This window comes from Onthophagus taurus, chromosome 7 (genome assembly GCF_036711975.1).
Source record: "Onthophagus taurus isolate NC chromosome 7, IU_Otau_3.0, whole genome shotgun sequence".
In the NCBI taxonomy this organism is placed as follows: domain Eukaryota; kingdom Metazoa; phylum Arthropoda; class Insecta; order Coleoptera; family Scarabaeidae; genus Onthophagus; species Onthophagus taurus.
This window is the reverse complement of record NC_091972.1, coordinates 2339860-2360881: the sequence shown is the minus strand read 5'-3', so window position 1 is coordinate 2360881 and position 21022 is coordinate 2339860. Positions and strand designations below refer to the sequence as shown.

The 21022-nt window shown below is 35.2% G+C and overlaps 1 protein-coding gene across 3 annotated transcripts in view; it reads left to right on the top strand.

Annotated features, from left to right (window-relative positions):
• The first annotated feature begins 12068 nt into the window (after positions 1-12068).
• Positions 12069-21022, top strand: part of LOC111421286 (KH domain-containing, RNA-binding, signal transduction-associated protein 2-like) — a 249709-nt gene continuing 240755 nt past the window's right edge. For 2 of the 3 annotated variants that reach the window (XM_071197442.1, XM_071197439.1), the window contains exon 1: positions 12069-12469. The gene's annotated coding sequence lies outside the window, so the exon portion shown is untranslated. The remainder of the gene's footprint in view (positions 12470-21022) is intronic. The other variant, XM_071197441.1, reaches the window with a different exon arrangement.

Below are 21022 nucleotides of genomic sequence, written 5' to 3'. Positions count from 1 at the left end.
ATAAAAACCATTTTAAAGCAGACTTGAAGATTTGATATTTCATAAATCATTTCTTATTTTGCATGAACCTAAGTGTTATGATTTTTTAAATCCAACACTGTAACTTTAATAGAGTTGAATTTGACGAACAAAAGTTTTAAAAATCATATGTCAATGTCAATTTTAATTTTATTATTATATTCGTAATCTTCATAAAATAACCTTTAAAGTGAGTCCAAACTTGACGCATTTATCTCAAAAATCAAAAAGTTCGAAATTTCAATTTTTAATTTTGACATATTTGTCAACTTCATAAAAAATCCTTTAAAATGAGTCCAAACTCGACATATTTAACTTTAATATTAATGGAAATACAAAATCACTTCCGGTTTGAAACGTCAACGTCAATTTTGACATATTTGTCATCTTCATTAAACCCTGAGTACCAACCTTAATTTTTTATTTTTTTTGATATATTTTTGTTTTTGTGACAAATATTAAGACATTTTATAAAAATTAAGAATATGTCAACATGACATTGACATTTCAAACCGGAAGTTGCTTATATCTCGATTAATATTGCAATTAAACGTATCATGTTTGGACTCATTTTAAAGGATTTTTCACGACGATTACAAATATGTCAAAATTGACATTCTTAACCGGAAGTTGACCACAACTTCGTTAATATTGAAGATAAATATGTCGTGTTTGTACTCATTTAAAAGGATTTTTAATGAAGATTACAAATTTGTCAAAATTGAAGTTGACATTTTAAACCTGAAGTTAGTTATCATATACATAATAGAAGTTTTTATATTAAGTTTTTATAATAGAATCTTTTTAACACTCGAGTTAGCATTAAGTTGAGAATTAATGTATTTCTAAAACTATAAAGTTCTTAAAAATTTTAAAATGTCTAAAAAGTTCCATTTGAATTTAAGTAAAGACATTTAGACCAATTATTACCAGTTTGAGAACTATTGGATAGGAAAGTGGTTAAAGCGGTTCAACATACACAGGTAAGCTTTTACTACAACATTGAAAACCGATATTGACAGAATTCTAGAGGATAAAATTTAATTTCGATTGCGATTAATTTCGAAATCGCTTTACAATGTACCTTACCTAATTGATTAATTAATTATTCCACCCATGGGATTAATTTTGTTACAAAATTCTGTACACGCGGTAAATTAATTATCCTATTTAATAAACCACATAGTACATTCCCTCGCCATGATTTATAGTATTTTTCGTTTCAAAGTTGATTTGGTTGAACAATTGGGGAAAATTGAAAACTTTGTCGGAAGGTCTTGGTTCTAAATCAATCGGAAAATCCTATTTCCACGCAACATCAATGTGGGTTGTGAATGATGTATTATGACAGGCGTAGCGTTAAAATTCCCGCAATCAAAGTGATGTACCGTCCAATAGTAAACAGCTACGTCGCTTTCGAATGTCACATAAAATTCGTGAACCACAATCTCGCTCGTTTAATTATCGTCGACAGCTTGACGTATCCATCGCGGGTTTCACGTACATTTCCAATTTAATATGCAAAGTGTAATAATTATTGGTAATGACCAGAAATTATCGCCCTGATACGTTCCATATCACGTTACCAATTATTATTACACACGCTCGTTTTCTAGTTGATTTACACGATTTAGGTTTTGTGTCGGATCGAAAAATCAAATTATATTCAAGAGTTCCATTTAATATTCGAGATTTGCAACAATTTCGAATTAAATTTAAATTTGTGTATGTCTATTGAACTAACTAGAACTAATACTCGTAATTTCCTAGTGTAAATTTATTGGACTAACTGTCCACATTGCATTTCAAACGCCAATTTCTCATTTAATCAATATTCTCTTTGGAATGTGTTTTAATTGACCAAAATCAAAGCGGTCCACGCTAAACAAAGTTTTTTTATCCAATTTAATGGGTTTTGTTTCATCATTTCGTAAAATGTGAATTTTAAAGTTTTCCATGATAATGCTGATTTAGATTGAAACTGTTTACAGAAACGTTGTTGTATTTCCACGAACCACTTCGAAACTTGAAACGTACAAATGACCGTTTCCCAAAACAACACCGAAAGGGGAGAAATAAATCACGCGGTGTGCGTCGCTTGGAGCAAAACCCATCCAATCCGAGCCTTTCATCACCGTAATTTATGCCACAGCGGTGCAGCGCTGTGTTGCATAATCCACCAAAATAACCGAAAACAGAACCGTAAATTCGTCAACAAGTTATTATCAATTTTGAATCTACACATTTGGTACGTTCTCTTGGCGGACAATCATGACGGTAATCGGTAAAGGAGCAATTAGGGGTGGATTAAACTTTTAAACGAGACCGAACTTTCATATTGTTAATGCGAGGCTCTTGTCTGAATCTCGAGTCCAACCCTCGGAGTTCACTGATAATTTAGATTTGAAATTTTAATTTAAAACCTAAGAGATTTCAAGCTAATAAGTTTCATTTGTGTTGAATTTATTATTGAATTATTTATTTATATCTTAATACAGGGTGATTTATTAGCTCACCATCAAACTTTGACATATGATAGATAAGCATTTTATTATTTTTGATATTTAGAATTTTCCCCTTAATACATTCTAATATATCTTATAAATATATATTTTTTGACCCTAATCGGCCCAATCATCCCTTTGTCTCCTCACCCCCACAACCATTCTCATCCATCGTTTCCCCTCTCCTCCCTCTCCTAAGATCTGATCTCTGTCCAACTCCTCCTCCCTCAACTCACTACACCCATTCAACATATGTGCCAACGTTTCCCATTCCTCCCTGCATAGCCTACACCACCTCTCCTCATCGGCCATCCAGTATCTGTTAGCTCTCTCCTCGTTTCCACAACGGAACCTAGCCACCAACTTCTTCCCTTCCTCATCTCCTTCCAATAACAAATATCTAGGCAGCCCCTCCGTAATTATGTCCCTGTACCTTTCGTTATAAGTAGTATAAAAGGCTTGGGGAAAAATAGGTTGGTAGCTAGATATGGTGACTTTTAAAAAAAAAGTAGCAGTCTACCTTGTCGGTAATGGTTTAGTTCCACTACCAACCACTAGGTGGCGCGTTACTTTTTTTTAAAAGTCACCAGATCTAGTTACTTTTCCAATACCAACCTATTTTTTTTTCTCCTCCGCCTTAGGTTGGTACCCTTCCCTATCCTTTTACATTGGGCTGATGACGTCACGGAGGAGCGGAGGAGCAACTTCCTATCTAGAATCGGCGTTTCTATACTACTGTTATACCTTCCCTCTTTTATTTGTGTCCTTCTTTCCTGTCTCTGCACATCTCGGTCCCTATCTCTCAACTCCCTTCACATCTCCCTACCCACCCTTCGTCTACTATTTACCTCAGTTACCGAGTAGCCCGCTCGTCTATAATAGTTGTCTCTGTCTCCTTTCCCATATCTGATCTTTCCCTCTCTAATTTCCCTCTAACACTCCCCCAAGATCCCGCAGTTTGGCCTCCCTTCTATTCTTTCTTCATATTTCACTGCTCTTCTGCCCGCCTCCACTCTGACCTTATCCTCCTTTACCTCTTCCCTCACTATATACCCCGGTGTTTCTCTCGCCACCCCAAGCACCCATCTCCAGTATCTAGCTTGCACGTCCTCCAGCATTGCCTGCTCTCTCCATCCCCATACCTCTGCCCCATACATCATCACACTGCTAATCAGACCTTCAAACATAATCTTCCTCGCTGCCACATTCCTTCCAAAGACTCTCTTCCCCCAACCCCATACTTGTCCCATCACCTTATTCGCCTTTTTTGCCATAGCTATCACATGCGACCCCTCCCTGTTGTCCTCTCTGAACACATACCCCAAGTAAGTATACTCCCTAACCTCCTCGATCTCTTTTCTCGACATATGATAGATAATACAATTACCAAAAAAAAAATGTTAACGAACATCCGTCCTATTTCAATTATTTACGAAATTATAACACTTTAAAGTTTTCTGCAGCGAATTTATTAAATAATAAAATCAAACATTCAACAAAAATAAAGTTGTCATTGTAATATATCAGTTTGCTGAAGGTTTAATTATAACATACAAGAAGAAACTCCAAATGTACGATTATAGCACTGAAGAGTATGCTGATATAATTCAGCACGAGAATATCAAGAAAGATTTCCACAGCATCATTTGCCATATTATTCAGTTTAAAATCTTGCCGGCCAAGGCAATTACAGAATATTGTTTTGTGCCAGAAACTCTAACGTTACGTGAGCAGGTATGAGGTCGCGCTTTATCGTGTTGGAAGACAGGCTCTGGAAGGTCTTGGAGGAAAGTCACTAACACGGGCTCCAGAATGGCGTCAATGTAACGGCGCGAGTTTAGGGTGCCCTGAATGAATGTCAAAGGAGACCTGCCACCGTAGCGTATTGCTCCCCACAGCATTACACCAGGAGTTTGAGCCGTGTGGCGACACTGAACAATCTGTAAATTTTGCCTCTGACCTCTAGGTCAGCTGATCCGTAAACGTCCGTCAGAATTTCATAAGCAAAATCGGGATTCGTCGCAGAAGACGATAGTTTCCCATTCATGCTCCCAATGTTGTCGGTTTTGGCTCCACTGCAGTCTGGCATCTTTATGTTGTTGAGTCATATGAAGACGAAAATAAGGACGATATGAACGTAACCCAAATGTGCTACAGCACGCGTTGGTTCTACTGGGTCTTGTATTGCACTTCGTCTTAACAGCCGATCTTCGCGAGCTGCTGTCACACTAGGACGTCCACTGCCTCTACTACGGGTTTCTAAGCGTTCTTCATGCCAATCCATCCAAGTCCGTCTGATAGTGGCGTGAGGTCGGCCCATGCGTCTGCCAATTTCCCGAAAGCTTAAACCAGCCTCATGCATCTCGATAATTCGTCCTCTTTCGAAGGGCTTAAGATGGCGAAAATTTGCACGTCTTCGAACTCGTGGCATTTTTGAGACACTAACTTTACTAATGCAATGACAACAATCACAAACAAACGGCGAACTACTCCGAAAAATACTATTCAACAACACGCAATTTCAGGACCTAACAGACAGATAATTTCTATCAGCTGTGGCAGATGACCATCAAAATTTAATCATTTGTTTGTCTAAAGGACTAACTGATACTACATAATTTCAAAGTTCATCTCGTACTCCTACAGGGTGGTTCATTTCTTTTGAAAAGCAGATTAGAAACATTCGGGTTTAGCCGTCTTAAGAGATGTGCGGCTAAATCCGTATGTTTCTAGTTCTCGGTCTAGTGTTAATTCTAGTGATAGTACAGTGTAGAACTAGAACGAACACTATACCTAGAACTAGAAATCATTCGGGTTTAGCCGTCTTTAGAGACGTGCGGCTAAACCCAAATGATTCTAGTTTTAGGTATAGTGTTAGTTCTACATAATAATTGTGCTAGTGTAAAACTAGAACTAACACAAGACCTAGAACTAGAATCATTTGAGTTTAGCCGCACATCTCTTAAGATGGCTAAACCCGAATGATTCCAGTTCTAGGTATAGTGTTAGTTCTAGTTTTACACTGTACTGTCTCTTGAACTAATACTAGACCGAGAACAGGTTTCGGGTTTAGCCATCTTATGAGACGTACGGCTAAACCCAAGTGTTTCTAGTTCTAGGTCTAATGTTAGTTGTAGTGATAGGGCAAGTGTGAAACTAGGACTAACACTATACCTAGCACTAGAATCATTCGCGTTTAACCGTCTTTAGAGACGTGCGGCTAGACCCAAATGATTCTAGTTCTAGGTATAGTGTTAGTTCTACATAGTAATAGTACTGGTGTAAAACTGGAACTAATACTAGACCTAGAACTAGAAACATTCGGCTAAACCCTAAATTTTCTAGTTTTAGGTCTATTGTTAGTTCTGGTTTAATTGTTGTGCAGCGCTAGATCAAGAACTAGAATCATTCGGGTTTAGCTATCTTAAGAGATGTGCGGCTAAATCCGTATGTTTCTAGTTTTAGGTCGAATGTTACTTCTAGTAACAGTACTAGTGTTCACAGTGAAAACAGAACCGTAAATTCATCAACAAGTTATTCTCTATTTCGAATCTACACATTTGGTACGTTCTCTTGGCGGACAATCATGACGGTACTGGGTAAAGGAGCAATTAGGGGTGGATTAAAGTTTTAAACGGGACCGAACTTTCATATTGTTAATGCGAGGCTGTTGTTTGAACCTCGAGCCCAACCCTTGGAGTTCAGTGCTAATTTAGATTTGAAATTTTAATTTAAAACCTAAGAGATTTCAAGCTAATAAGTTTAATTTATTATTGATTTATACCTTAACAGTGTAATAGAGTCGTTTTGTAAAATACAAAAAAAACATTCTTGTAATTGAATTGGATCTCCACAGAAATACTGTTAGATTTACTTCAAGTACTTCGTAGTTCTTTGCGGTGTATTTTACTTAAGAAATTAAAAATAAGATTTTCGTTTACAAAACATGAAAGCATTCAATATGAAAATAGAACGACCAGGGAGAGATTATTTATTTTGCAATCTTTTCTAGGAATCGTATTTAGAAAAAAAGTACTGCAAAACATCAATCACGTAAAAGAGTGTATCTGTCTCTCTCGAATACCAATTTCAATAAAATTTATGTAGTAATCCTACCGGTGGTTGAGCTCCTGCGGAATCCCGGTTATGGCTGGTACCTAATGCGAAACTGGATAGTTAACTCGATTTATTCTGCACCGCGACTCGGAATTTCGAATTGGAATGAATAAATACGGGTCCCGGGGCCGTAAAGGAAACCCTTTTGACCTAGAGAGATTCAATCAGGACGCTGCTGTTGTATAGACGCTTTCAGTACTAAAAAGTTTACTGGTGATAAAGTTTCTTTTAGGATTCTACGGTAGGCTCCGACAATAGAAAATGAGGTGGCGTTTTATTTCTGCAATCTTAATGTAATACTACTACGAGTGTAGTCCAAAAATACACAAAAAAAATAAAAGACCAAGAGAATATTACATTACGTCTCGCCTACATGTTGTGGTTTTTGGGTCGTTCTAATTTGCTATTCAGTATATTTAAACGTATGCACTTCACCACTTGAATATTTTACAATGTACCAACCCTTGCGGTACGCGAATACGCGATAAGTCCTTTTCCCCAGTTGACCTAGGTCTTTACTCTATCTCTCAGAGATCCTACAGGATCGTTCGTGAATATTTGTAACTGCGCGATGTTCTTTATGAAATATCCAACACACGCCAAGAAATTTCCCCATTTCAAACCATTCCTCTTTTAATATTTTGGTAGATTCCAGCAAAGAGTCAGTGCAGCTGCCCTACTTTGTGTTGCTTCTCAGCAAACGTCTATAAAGCCCGACAGAGCCAATATTAATCAAAGCGCTGTAACTGGTCCATCAGTCTAGTTCAAAGCAGATTAACTCATATCAAGATATCTGCGTTTGAAAGGGCATCGAGATATTGCGACCTAGACTTTCCCCAATCTCCGGAGAAGCTAATTGAAAATTTATGCGGTATTATAGGTAATGTGTCCGATATGAACAAAAGGCTTCGAATTCGCCGACTTCCCCTATTCTCGTTGGTGATTCTGAAATCGCGCAGGAGCAACAAATCCCACCCAGCATACCGTCGAAGGGTCGAAGAGCCGACAGCAAAAAGGAGAAGGAGCTTCGCGCTTTTATTGTACGAAGGGTCTAGGATAATACCCTACAATGAAGGCTTTATCTTCGTCCCGGTGGCGTAATTAATTCTTCGACCATTACCGCCGCAGACTAAATGCATCGTGCTCGAGGTTTAGACTCTTTTTTTGCTTTTATTAGCGGAACTTTCAATTCATTTCACAAAACGAGAAGAATCCTTCGAATAAATCACTTTACTTTGTTGTCTAAAGTAACAACTTTATAAAGTATTAAAGGGCAAGCTTATTGTATGGATTAAAAATATTTCCGTAGTTATTCAGAATACTTTTTTAAATAATACATCTAGATACAAATTTTAAATTTTGATTTAATTATAATTTTAATCATGCTGTAATAAGTAGTAAAGTCACGTTTCCGCGGTAGTTGCATACATTAAGCTAACATCGGACAAGATAAATTCAGTTAACAAGCTTCTTGTAATACATTTCGATGTTGTAACAATACAAGTGGAAATTCACCCAACACCTACTGAAATGACAATGGCACGTTTCGTGGAAATTTTCGAATTAATCTAGGAGATAAAATACGACCTGGTAAAGTAGCCTCCAGTGCGTTTTATTCAGTAGGTTAAAACCACGGGAAATCTATCAAAGTAATTATGTTAAAGTGAAATATTGAAACCATAAAGTGTACATAAGAAATATACTCGAATTAAAGATGATGGAACTTCTTACTTGATGTGGCAACTCATAAATAGTAATTAGTTTATTAATTATCCAAGTTAACCATATTTTAGATTAGACTAAAAATAGCAGTTGTAAAATCTTGTTGATATTGGATTCAAAGTAAACGATGATTTATGCAGAATAGTTGGATGGTGTTGGGTAAAGAGGATTGTGATATAAGATAGAATTCGTTAGCCATACAGCTAATTTTGAATTTTCGTTTATGTTAAGCATTATCATGCTCTCTACCAGTTCTTTTGATGTAGTAATACAATAATATATGCAGTATACAATTTTTTGCAATGAGTATTTATTCGTATACCAGTAGTATCTACGTTTCTGCTAACTGTATTTGTTTTTTTTCAAACAGTTTCTAGCTTTCTATAAGGAGGATGTAGTCCTTCATTAGCTGTATCTAATCTGTGCACTCTACAGTTTTCTGCAAGCAGTCTTCAGCCACCATTAAGATAGGGTTGGGTTGAATTGAGACGGCTTAGGTTTAGATTTTGGACATTATTGATTGAACTTATAACAGTACCCGGAAGAACTACTTATCATTCAATATTTCCATCGGAAGCGAACCAGTTTGATGCGAATAACATGTTTTCCTCATTGCACAAACGTTTTGTGTATATTGTATATTATATAGTGCTATTTGACACAATATTTATAGAAAGATCATCCGCGTAGTTCCATTCTATCATTACTTGAAGAATGTGATAAGATGTAATTATTATACATTACAAATTTTTCTTTTTCCTCAAAAAAGTTGTTGCAATTGATGGTAAAACCAGAACCAGAACTTAGAACTAGCATCATTAAGGTTTAGCCGTCTTTAGAGACGCGCGGCTAAACTTAAATGTGATAGAAAAAATTTCGGATTTTGTTGTACTTTTACTGGTTTATTTATATCTTTGTTGTCTAACTAGATGGCAAAAGCCATCATCAGAGACAAAAGTCAATGTATTTTACAGGAAATTAACATCGAAAATATAAAGCGGTGAACAAATTAAAATTATTATTGTCACAAAATTTACTTAAACGTACGTAAATAAACGTCTGACCATCTTGTAACCATCTCTGATGATGGCTTTTGCCGAAACTAGTTAGACAACAAAAATATAAATAAACCAGTAAAAGTACAACAAAATCCGAAATTTTTTCTATCACGTTAAACAAACTGGTATAATGGATATTAACTTCAATTTCAACCTAATAAACCTAAATGATTCTAGTTCTAGGTGTAGTGTTAGTTCTAGTGACAGTAGTGTAAAATTAGAAGTAACACTATACCTAGAACTAGAATCATGTGGGTTTAGCTGCACGTCTCTAAAGACGGCTAAACCCTAATGATTCTAGTTCTATGTACAGTGTTAGTTCTACATAGTAATAGTGCTAGTGTAAAACTAGATCTAACACAAGACCGAGAACTAGAATCATTCGGGTTTAGCCGTCTAAAGAGACGTGCGGCTAAATCGGAATGATTCTAGTTCTCGCTCTAGTGTTAGTTCTAGTGACAGTAGTGTAAAATTAGAACTAACACTACACCTAGAACTAGAATCATTAGGGTTTAGCCGTCTTTAGAGACGTGCGGCTAAACCCAAATGATTCTAGTACTAGGTACAATGTTAGTTCTACATAGTAATAATGCTAGTGTAAAACTAGAACTAACACAAGACCTAGAACTAGAATCATTCGGGTTTAGCCGTCTTAAGAGACGTGCGGCTAAATCCGAATGTTTCTAGTTCTCGCTCTAGTGTTAGTTCTAGTGACAGTACAGTGTAAAATTAGAACTAACACTATACCTAGAACTAGAATCATTAGGGTTTAGCCGTCTTTAGAGACGTGCGGCTAAACCCAAATGATTCTAGTTCTAGGTATAGTGTTAGTTCTACATAGTAATAGTGCTAGTGTAAAACTAGAACTAACATAAGACCTAGAACTAGAATCATTCGGGTTTAGCCGTCTTAGACGTGCGGCTAAATCCGAATGTTTCTAGTTCTCGCTCTAGTGTTAGTTCTAGTGACAGTACAGTGTAAAACTAGAACTAACACAAGACCTAAAACTAGAATCATTCGGGTTTAGCCGTCTTAAGAGACGTGCGGCTAAACCCAAATGATTCTAGTTCTCGCTCTAGTGTTAATTCTAGTGACAGTACAGTGTAAAATTAGAACTAACACTATACCTAGAACTAGAATCATTTGGGTTTAGCCGCACGTCTCTAAAGACCGCTAAACCCTAATGATTCTACATCTACATAGTAATAGGGCTAGTGTAAAACTAGAACTAACACAAGACCTAGAACTAGAATCATTCGGGGGTTTAGCCGTCTTAAGAGACGTGCGGCTATATCCGTATGTTTCTAGTTCTAGGTCTAGTGTCAGTTCTAGTTTTACATTAGCACTATCACTAGAACTAACACTATACCTAGAAATAGAATCATTTGGGTTTAGCCGCACGTCTCAAAGATGGCTAAACCCGAATGATTCTAGTTCTAGATACAGTGTTAGTTTTAGTTTTACACTTGCACTGTCACTAGAACTAACGTTAGACCTAGACCTAGAAAGTTTAGGGTTTAGCTAAACTCGAATGTTTCTAGTTCTAGGTCTAGTGTTAGTTCTAGTTTTACACTATCACTAGAACTAACATAAGACCTAGAACTAGAATCATTCGGGTTTAGCCGCACGTCTCTCAAGACGGCTAAACCCAAATGATTCTAGTTCTAGGTCTTGTGTTAGTTCTAGTGATAGTGCAAGTGTAAAACTAGAACTAACACTATACCTAGAACTAGAATCATTCGGGTTTAGCCGTCTTTAGAGACGTGCGGCTAAACCCAAATGATTCTAGTTCTAAGTATGGTGTTAGTTCTACATAGTAATAGTGCTAGTGTAAAACCAGAACTAACACTATATCTAGAACTAGAATCATTAGGGTTTAGTCGTCTTTAAAGACGTGCGGCTAAACCCTTTTATTATTGACTTATTTATTTATATCTTGACATAGAATCTTTTTGTAAAATACAAAAAACATTCTTGTAATTGCCACCAATAAGATGAAGGTTGGGTTGGATTGAGAAGGCTTACGTTTAGATTTTGGACAATATTAATTGAAATTATAACAGTACCCAGAAGAACTACTTATCATTCAATATTTGCACAAACGTGTTGTGTAATCATGAGTATTTCTTTGAATCTGTTTTTTAGAGATGCTATTTGATACAATATTTATAGAAAGATCATCCACTTAGTTTCACTCTATCATTACTTAAAATTTAATTATTATACAATACAAATTTTTCTTTTTCCTCAAAAAAGTGGTTGCAATTGAGGTAAGATATGGTTACTGAAACGACTTTAACTTTGAAACTGAGTATGTGGACGTGTTCAAGATATACCTAACTTCGGTTAGAAATTAAATCAAAAGTTTGAAGGGAAGGAAAGGGTCGACTTTAAACGGTTTATATGGTTTTATTGACTCCCATGTATCTTCGTTTAAAATGGTTAAATGTTTGATGAATTTTGTCTATAGAGTATATCTTAAAACTGTGGCAAAAGTTATTCACCTGGTTAACGTCTGCAGAAAACGTGAGATACAAACGTCTGCACACGTGAACTGGGGCATGCGCCAGTTTTCCAAACGCGCCGTGCATCGGAGGCGGCAGCGGTGGTGGCGTCGCGGCGGCCCAGAGGCGCCGTGACGCTCGGATTCCCAGGCAGTCCTAGAACGACGTCCGTCGGTGCGTTACCTATCGTCTTTTTCGGTAGCGTCGCGACGTGTTGTTTGTCGGATTCGAAATTCCCGCTTCAATTTCATCGACCACGCGTTCTTCCGAATTTCTTCCGCGACGCGCTTTCTTCGCGGACTCGAATCGAGGAACTGTTACTTCAATTTCCCGCTGAAGGAAATTGCTTTATTGCCTGTGTACCGCCGGACTGGGCAGGTATTTTTTGGTTTTTCTTTTAGTCGTCCACGGTTCGTTATTTGCCGGAACTTTTCAGTTTACCGAGAAACGAGGCAGTAAGGCTTCACGTGGACGTTCCCACTGCTATCGACAGACGTTTCCAGAGATCACCCCTTTTATTTCATTTTCTCTTTGCGAAGGATCAAAGGTTTGTAGAGTTTTATTGAATTAAGTCCGTCTTTAAAAGAAGCATAAAGATATACTAAATTGAAAATTATTTATAGTCAAATTTATTCAAAATTTATTTTTGATTTTGAGTAAGAAACCAAATCCATTTTCTTCAACTCTGGATAAGTTTAATATAAATCAAATTGTTTTCTCGGAAAGTTCTCGGAAATCCCGCATAGGTATAGAGAAGTACATAAAGAAACTTCTCCATTTGTCGCTCTATTCGATAACGCAAGAAGCCCGCGACAAGAAGCAGCGGTTGCAATCGAAGCGTTTGGTAAAGTTCTGCAAGCTCATTTATAATTCCAAGCTAAATCTATGATGGATGCTTTCGCTTGCTAAAACTTTGTTGTATTAACTGATGGGTTGAGGGAGTTTGGGATCGAAGACAAATTAAGTAATTAATTTAACAGATTTTGTAATAGAATCGTAATAAAATTGAATGAGAAAGTATTTCATTTCTTTTACGATGTTATTCAACCATCTGGCATCGTTCCATAAATCTTTCGAGTACTATCTTTCCGGTGTCTATCAAATACGGAAAATTGTCGCCCAGGAAGCGTTCCGAAAATTTCGGAGGCGACATCCGGGCAGATTAAATATAGTATTTTCAGCATAAACTGAAATTTTATTTCTCTTACAATTCGATTCCGTCTAGGTACAGATTATTGATTTCAAATTGTTGAGGGAAATAATTTTCACAGAGCGCAAGTCTCTGACCAATAAGTTAGATACAAAAAAAAATTCATCTCATATCTGGATATAGACGTAATCAGATATGGAAATCAGCGACGTGTACATCACGATAACAGACGTGACTATAGGATTCTGTTTATTAAACCAACCACGTCAGATTCCGAAAATAGATATGGTCGGAAAATGTCTTTACGAATTTCCTTCAATCGACACGAAGGGGTTCTCGTAAATTTGGAGCGGTACAAACGTGAAATTTATTCGTAATCAAGTTATTCTCGTATAATTATAATAATTTGAGGGCATTACATACAATTCTATTCTTACCGTTATGGTCGTAAAAGAACACTTTATAATGTCGAGTGAATCCTTTTAAAATTCACGGAAGCAGTCGTAAGCCAATCTCCAGAGTGTCATATTTTACATTTATGCAACCCTCACCATCACCTATTATACGCTTTTGGTCCCTCGTCAATGCATTCCGTGCATGTCAATTGCATACTGAAATTATTACTGAAACGTTTTGCATAAATACTTCAATTTGAGGGAATTTTAATGTTTGAAATTGACGTTGTTTAAATTAAGTCAGCTTCTAAAATTCGAGTAACAGCTAAATTGGTTAAAATTAAAGGATTAACATGGAAAGTACAAAGCGACAGTTCCTGCAGTCGTCGTTGCCAAGTTAGAGATTCTGGGTTGTTACGTTACTGGGCTATTATCAACGGTCAGTTGGTGTTAGCTAAAGTAGGGGCCATTAGTAAGCTGCGACCTCCCATGAAGAGAGTTATTTTGGAAATAAATATCTTTACGTAGTGTGTAAATATAGTTCTGACCCGAAACTTGAAATTGATGGAGAACAACTACTATCCAGGTAACTGGATCAAAGAGTGATGTCGTACATCTGCCGGAGTTGCAATCCAACTGAAAAGCGGAAGGGGGCAAAGTGCCAAAGAGGACGTTTCTCACGGGACAACATCTGCACTGTATAAATAGTCTACGCGGGAAACGTTATGTGTAGCATGTTTGTATATGCGGAATAATGGAGAAGTGTTGTTTGTTACAGTGTAAAAGTAGAACAACGTATGTATACGTCGAGATTAAATTGTCTTTACTGATGGTAAATTATATTAGGGTTACTTCCGCAGTCATCATCATCATTTCATATATGGGGCCGGTGAAGATTAACTTAATCTCTGGGACTAGGAATTTCGGGTCAGTTTTGGACTAAAACGTCGTCGTCCGTTCCCTACTTTACCTAATGGAGGGATGCGGCAATTTGGCTTCACTGCACATTCCCACAGATGAAGTTAGCGACGACGTCCGTTGCAACGGACGTTTAATTCCGAATTTTCTGTCACAGTACATCAACAGCAGCTGAACTTGGCACCACGGTTGGTTCCATTTTCCAGCAAAACAAGAAATTCGTGAGGTAGAGAAAATTAACAAAAAATTCAACTCTATATTAATTCAAAGAAATCTATTTATTTAACCGGAAAACTTTATTTCTCTTGTATTTATTTTCACCGAACTCCATTCATAACTTAATGCCTATAAATAACCAATCATTAACCGATTCCTGCGTTTCCTTGGCTTGTTTTTGGATAACGGCCAAATTCGTTTTACAAACTCACAAAAACGTAAGCGTTAACGCCATTCGATCTATTTCCTCTCAAAAAACGACAGCTGTGGCACTTTTATAAACTCCCTTAAAATGTTATTTAAATCGAAAAGCTATAATTGTCTTTTTGTAATTCGCGACGGAATGGAAGCTATAATAGCACTCAAACGGGTGCTGTAATGAGACTCCTTACAGCATCCGATGCTGTAATGAGATTTTAGTAACATTTTATGGAACCAGCTCAAGTTGGTGACATTGGGTCATTAATTTTTTTAGTTGTCAATGTGACAATTTTTGTCTATGGATGTTTAAACACGTTCTTAGCATCGAATACAAGGTCCACAATGATGAGGACATTGAACTCTGAGCAATTTCTCTTATTTTGGGAGGTGTACATCAAACATTTTTTTCAGGTAAATATATTTTGTGTTTTGACAGTTTCTAATTGTCAATTCAAAGTTTCTATTTTCAAGTGTTACGGTGTTACCAACTGCTGCATACCTATGTCTCTACAATGTCAAAATTTATTTTATTTTTGTTGAAAAAAAAGGATAAAAACGCGAATTACAAAAAAGACGGCTAAACCCGAATGATTCTAGTTCTGGGTCTTGTGTTAATTCTACTGATAGTATTAGTGCAAAACTCAAACTAACACTCAACCAAAAACTAGAAATATTCGGATTTAGCCGCACATTTCTCAAGACGGCTAAACCCAAATGATTCTAGTTCTCGCTCTAGTGTTAGTTCTAGTGACAGTACAGTGTAAAATTAGAACTAACACTATACCTAGAACTAGAATCATTAGGGTTTAGCCGTCTTTAGAGACGTGCGGCTAAACCCAAATGATTCTAGTTCTAGTATAGTGTTAGTTCTACATAGTAATAGTGCTAGTGTAAAACTAGAACTAACACAAGACCTAGAACTAGAATCATTCGGGTTTAACCGTCTTAAGAGACGTGCGGCTAGATCCGTATGTTTCTAGTTCTAGGTCTAGTGTTAGTTCTAGTTTTACATTAGCACTATCACTAGAACTAACACTATACCTAGAACTAGAATCATTTGGGTTTAGCCGTACGTCTCTAAAGACGGCTAAACCCGAATGATTCTAGTTCTAGGTACAGTGTTAGTTTTAGTTTTACACTTGCACTGTCACTAGAACTAACATTAAACCTAGACCTAGAAAGTTTAGGGTTTAGCTAAACCCGAATGTTTCTAGTTCTAGGTCTAGTGTTAGTTCTAGTTTTACACTATCACTAGAACTAACATAACACCTAGAACTAGAATCATTCGGGTTTAGCCGCACGTCTCTCAAGACGGCTAAACCCGAATGATTCTAGTTCTATTTCTTGTGTTAGTTTTAGTGATAGTGCAAAACTCGAACTAACACAAGACCAAGAACTAGAAACATGCAGATTTAGTCGCACGTCTCTGAAGATGGCTACACCCGAATGATTCTAGTTCTAGGTCTTGTTCCAGTAAACAAGAAACATCTGTGAAACATTTCAATTTTAACGTACAGTGAATTAAATGAAACATTTTAGAACTATGTTTCATATACGTGACAGATACGATTTTTACGAAACGTATCTAAAGATATGTATCAAATACATTTCAGTAGGAATATTTATGAAATATCATCAAAATATGCAGCAGAAACATTTCATTTGAAACATTTCTTTACAAATGTGCCTGAAACATGTCTGGAATATCTTGTTCTATTGTGTGTTTTGTTCTGTTCTCAGTTCGAATTGTTCGAATATTGGTTTAGAATGGCGCAAGTTTTGTATAAGTTTTTTTATATATCACCACTAGGTTTAGTTAATGAAAATACTGAGAAAAATAATGTGGGAAAACTACCTAACATTTAGTCATATTATCTAGAATTTGCAGTCAAAAATTAGCTAACTACTACTACTAGTTATAAAAACTAATAACTATTTCGCTAATTTAAGATAGATAAATGATCGAAAAATCTATCTTATAAATACCTAATCAAATTAGTTTCATTATATAATATTAATAGATGTTTTTACTATTAATATTATTTTTATTATTAATGGTAGTAGATAGCTTTATTACTTAAATATAGACTCGTACCTAAATTTTTGTATTAAAAAATATTTTCTATAAACGATCGATGTAACGGTGAAAACAGGGAGACAAAACGACTAAAATACATTTAAATAAAGTATTTAATAATAGTATATTTGTCCGTTTAGGTAAAATATTTCATTGTTAAATGTATATAGATATTCAAACTAGAACAAAATACCAAATACTTTAGGTAACTAAACTATTCAACAACTAGACTTATCAACTAGTTTCCACGATGTAGTTTCTTTTTCTAAAAATTAATTATATCACCTCAGTAAATAGATAAATTAACTATCAAAAATTTGACTAATTAGAATTGTATATGTCAGCTAAATTACGTTAGATAAATGAATAAATTTTCTAGCATAAATGACATTTGTCTAACAATTAAATTGATTTAGTCCAATTTACGTTTTCCGTAGGTCAAATCATAACCTATAAGGTTTGATCGCGATTCCTGCTAAATTTGGTTGTTTTTCTCCTGGAATCATATAAAATTATATAGTTTTACGTTCGTGTGATGTGAAATAAGAAAAAAATTAAAGCTGAATATCTCTAGGAGACATTTTCGCAGGTTGGTAAACGTATTTTTGTAATTCGCGACGGTAATGAAAGCTCTAACAGTACTCAAACGGGTGCTGTAATGAGACTCCTTACAGCATCCGATGTTGTAATGAGATTTTAGTAACATTTTATGGAACCAGTTCAAGTTGGTGACATTGAGTCAGTAATTTTTCTAGTTGTCAATGTGACAATTTTTATCTATGGATGTTTAAACACGTTCTTAGCATCGAATACAAGGTCCACAATGATGAGGACATTGAACATTGAGCAATTTCTCTTATTTTGGGAGGTGTTTATGAAACATTTTTTTCAGATGAATACATTTTGTGTGTTGACAGTTTCTAATTGTCAATTAAAATTTCTATTTTTAAGTGTTACCAACTGCTACATACCTATTTCTCTACATTGTCAAAATTTATTTTAATTTTGTTAAAAAAAAGGATAAAAACGCGAATTACAAAAAATAGCATAAAAAACACGTTTCATAAGACTCGTTTTCCAACTTGAATTCGTGTATTTCAAACGTGTCTTACGAAACTTGTTTTTTAATATACTATTATCTACGAATGCTTGGATAAGTCATCATTACCGCACTCATTTGAGGTGATTTGAGTTACGTAATGAAGTTCATTACCGCACTGGTTTCATTACGTAACGCATGTTTAACCTAATCACAACAGACTTAATTTATTGAAACGAGCAACAATACAAAAGAAAAAGTGCTATCTACTTACAGATAAATTATTACAATACTATTTATTATAAACATTAATTGTTATGTTTTTACATTTAAAAACACTTATTCCAGATGAGTCAAAATTGACAACAATCATTTCAAAATATTTTTATAAATGTCAAATAGACTTTTTTAAAGAAATTGACTTTTTAGTAATTTTTAGCAATCATAGATAAAATGCTGTATATCACACGTGGGCTAGAGCATAATTACAGTACTCGTGTGATCACACGACTCGGTCTACGACCTCGTCGTGCAATTCTCCACGCTCGTACTGTAATTATGTTTCTAGCCCACTTGTAATATAAATAACTATTATAAAACTAAATTTATATAATCGATCCAGCTACATTTTTTTCACGTTACCGTATCTTATCGTGCGAAACATAAAGCCGTTGGCACAATGCGCGATAATTCAATATAATTGAATATAGGCTTGTATATTGAATCGTATCCGTTATAGAATGATATACGTGCAATCGCGGACGATATAATCTCAACGTTCAGGGCTGTTTGCCAAATTTACAACCGACGAGTACCGTTCTCCCGCAGGACGTTGTGGTATGGCGTCGTTAAGCGTCGGAAATTCGCTTGAAATGGTGTAGTAAAATACACAGGTCCAAGTTAACACCACAGTAAGAGAAACCATCCCATAGAAAGTTAGATCGTTTTCGGTTGCAATTTTCGTTTATCCCAACAATAAATTTGAACCCAATGATTATTGACTACAACAAAATGACAATATTTAAAATTGTGAACACAAAAGAGCTTCAAATTCTATTCTTGCCGTATCGTAAAATTTAAAAGCACCCGGAACCAATTTCATAACAATATTAGGGATCGTCGGGTCGAAATCGCGCTTTACATTTTTACGTTACTCGAAAGGATAGGATATTGGAAACACGATTTGGTTTGTTTACGGCCCGTTTTCCTCCAAATTATCCAGGCAGCGTATGAAACGTCGCGTGATAAAATCGATTCAGACACACCCTTCCTTTTATACATTGTACGAAATGAACGTTGTCCTTCGTAACGACAGCAGACCTGTTAACACGTTCATGGATTTCCCTTTGCCAAGAAGATGTCTTTCGCACCGTTGAACAGGAACATCTGTTTGTTATGTTCGTTTCATGCCAGAATTTCTACGGTCATTGTATTACATTAAATAAGCTATTTTAAAAAATTGCTTGTTATTTTTTTTTCTGCGACTTATTTAAAAAACAACATGAAAACGTTGAAGTCACCATCAATATCAGATTTTTATCTTCAAAACGTTTTTCTATTTGTCCTCTTCTGAGTGATTTTTATCCCAGCTTTAGTTTCATTTTTCCCTTCATAAGTTTTTTGTAACATCTTTACATCTAATTAACCACGAATTATAAATATGGCTACAAAGACATAGCTTGGACGATTGAGTATAACAAATTGCTTAATCAACGGCTAAATCCTTGTATTAATAGCATTAATGCATCCTTATATTTCTGCTTTCGATCTATATCTCTCTCCAAGTGGGCACGATCTCAAATTGGCAATATCGTATGTATATAAACCACGATAAATCTAACGAGATGGCAATTAAAATATCCAGTTAATAGCTATAGTAATAGTTAAAATGGAAATGAAAATGTTGGAAAAATAAGAAGGGGGTTTCTAAATAATTTATGTGTATATTTGCCAAAAGATTAGATGCCATTGGCACACCATCTGACATTTTATATATTTTGTTGTTATATCTAAAGAAATTTTGGAATAGATTCATGATGTTTGCAACGTGTGTTAATGTTAAAACATCAAACTTTAGATATTAATCTAACAAAAATTTTCTTTACAATTTAATTATAAAAACTCTCCACTTTATGAAACTTTTTATATATAATTAACATAAAACAGTTTTCAGAGAGAATCAGGGTGACAATAAGACTATATATCTGTATAATATATAGCTGTTATCACTTTCAATATTAATTAAAGTATCCTCTTTTTAATGCAAAAAGCCGTTTTGAAAAACCACTTTCAGTTCTTGAGAAATAAATTTTTCAAATGAACGACAATTTTTTTGAATTTTGCAATTTTCGCCGATTAAGATTTAAAAATTCGTATAAAATCGATTTCTTGGAATATAAGTATGAAAATTTCCCAAAGTGTTAATAAAAGTGTCCTCTTTCCAATGAACCAACCCGTTTTGAAAAATAACTTTTAGTTTTTGAGAAAACAATATTTGAAGATTTGATAAAATTTTCGATGTTGCAATTTTCATCGATAACTTTCAAAATTCGCTATAAAATTCATTTCTTGAAGGATCCTTGCGGAAATATCACCAATTATTAATTAAAGTGTCCTCTTTTTAATGTAACAAGCCGTTTTGAAAAATCGCTTTTAGTTTTTGAGAAATACATTTTTGAAATGATCGAATTTTTTTTCGAATTTTGCAATTTTCGCGGATTAAGATTTAAAAATTCGTATAAAATCGATTTTTTGGAATATAAGTATGAAAATTTCCCAAAGTGTTAATAAAAGTGTCCTCTTTCCAATGAACCAACCCGTTTTGAAAAATAACCTTTAGTTTTTGAGAAAACAATATTTGAAGATTTGATAAAATTTTCGATGTTGCAATTTTCATCGATAACTTTCAAAATTCGCTATAAAATTCAGTTCTTGAAGGATCCTTGTGGAAATATCACCAATTATTAATTAAAGTGTCCTCTTTTTAATGTAACAAGCCGTATTGAAAAATCGCTTTTAGTTTTTGAGAAATACATTTTTGAAATGATCGACAATTTTTTCGAATTTTGCAATTTTCGCAGATTAAGTTTTAAAAATTCGTATAA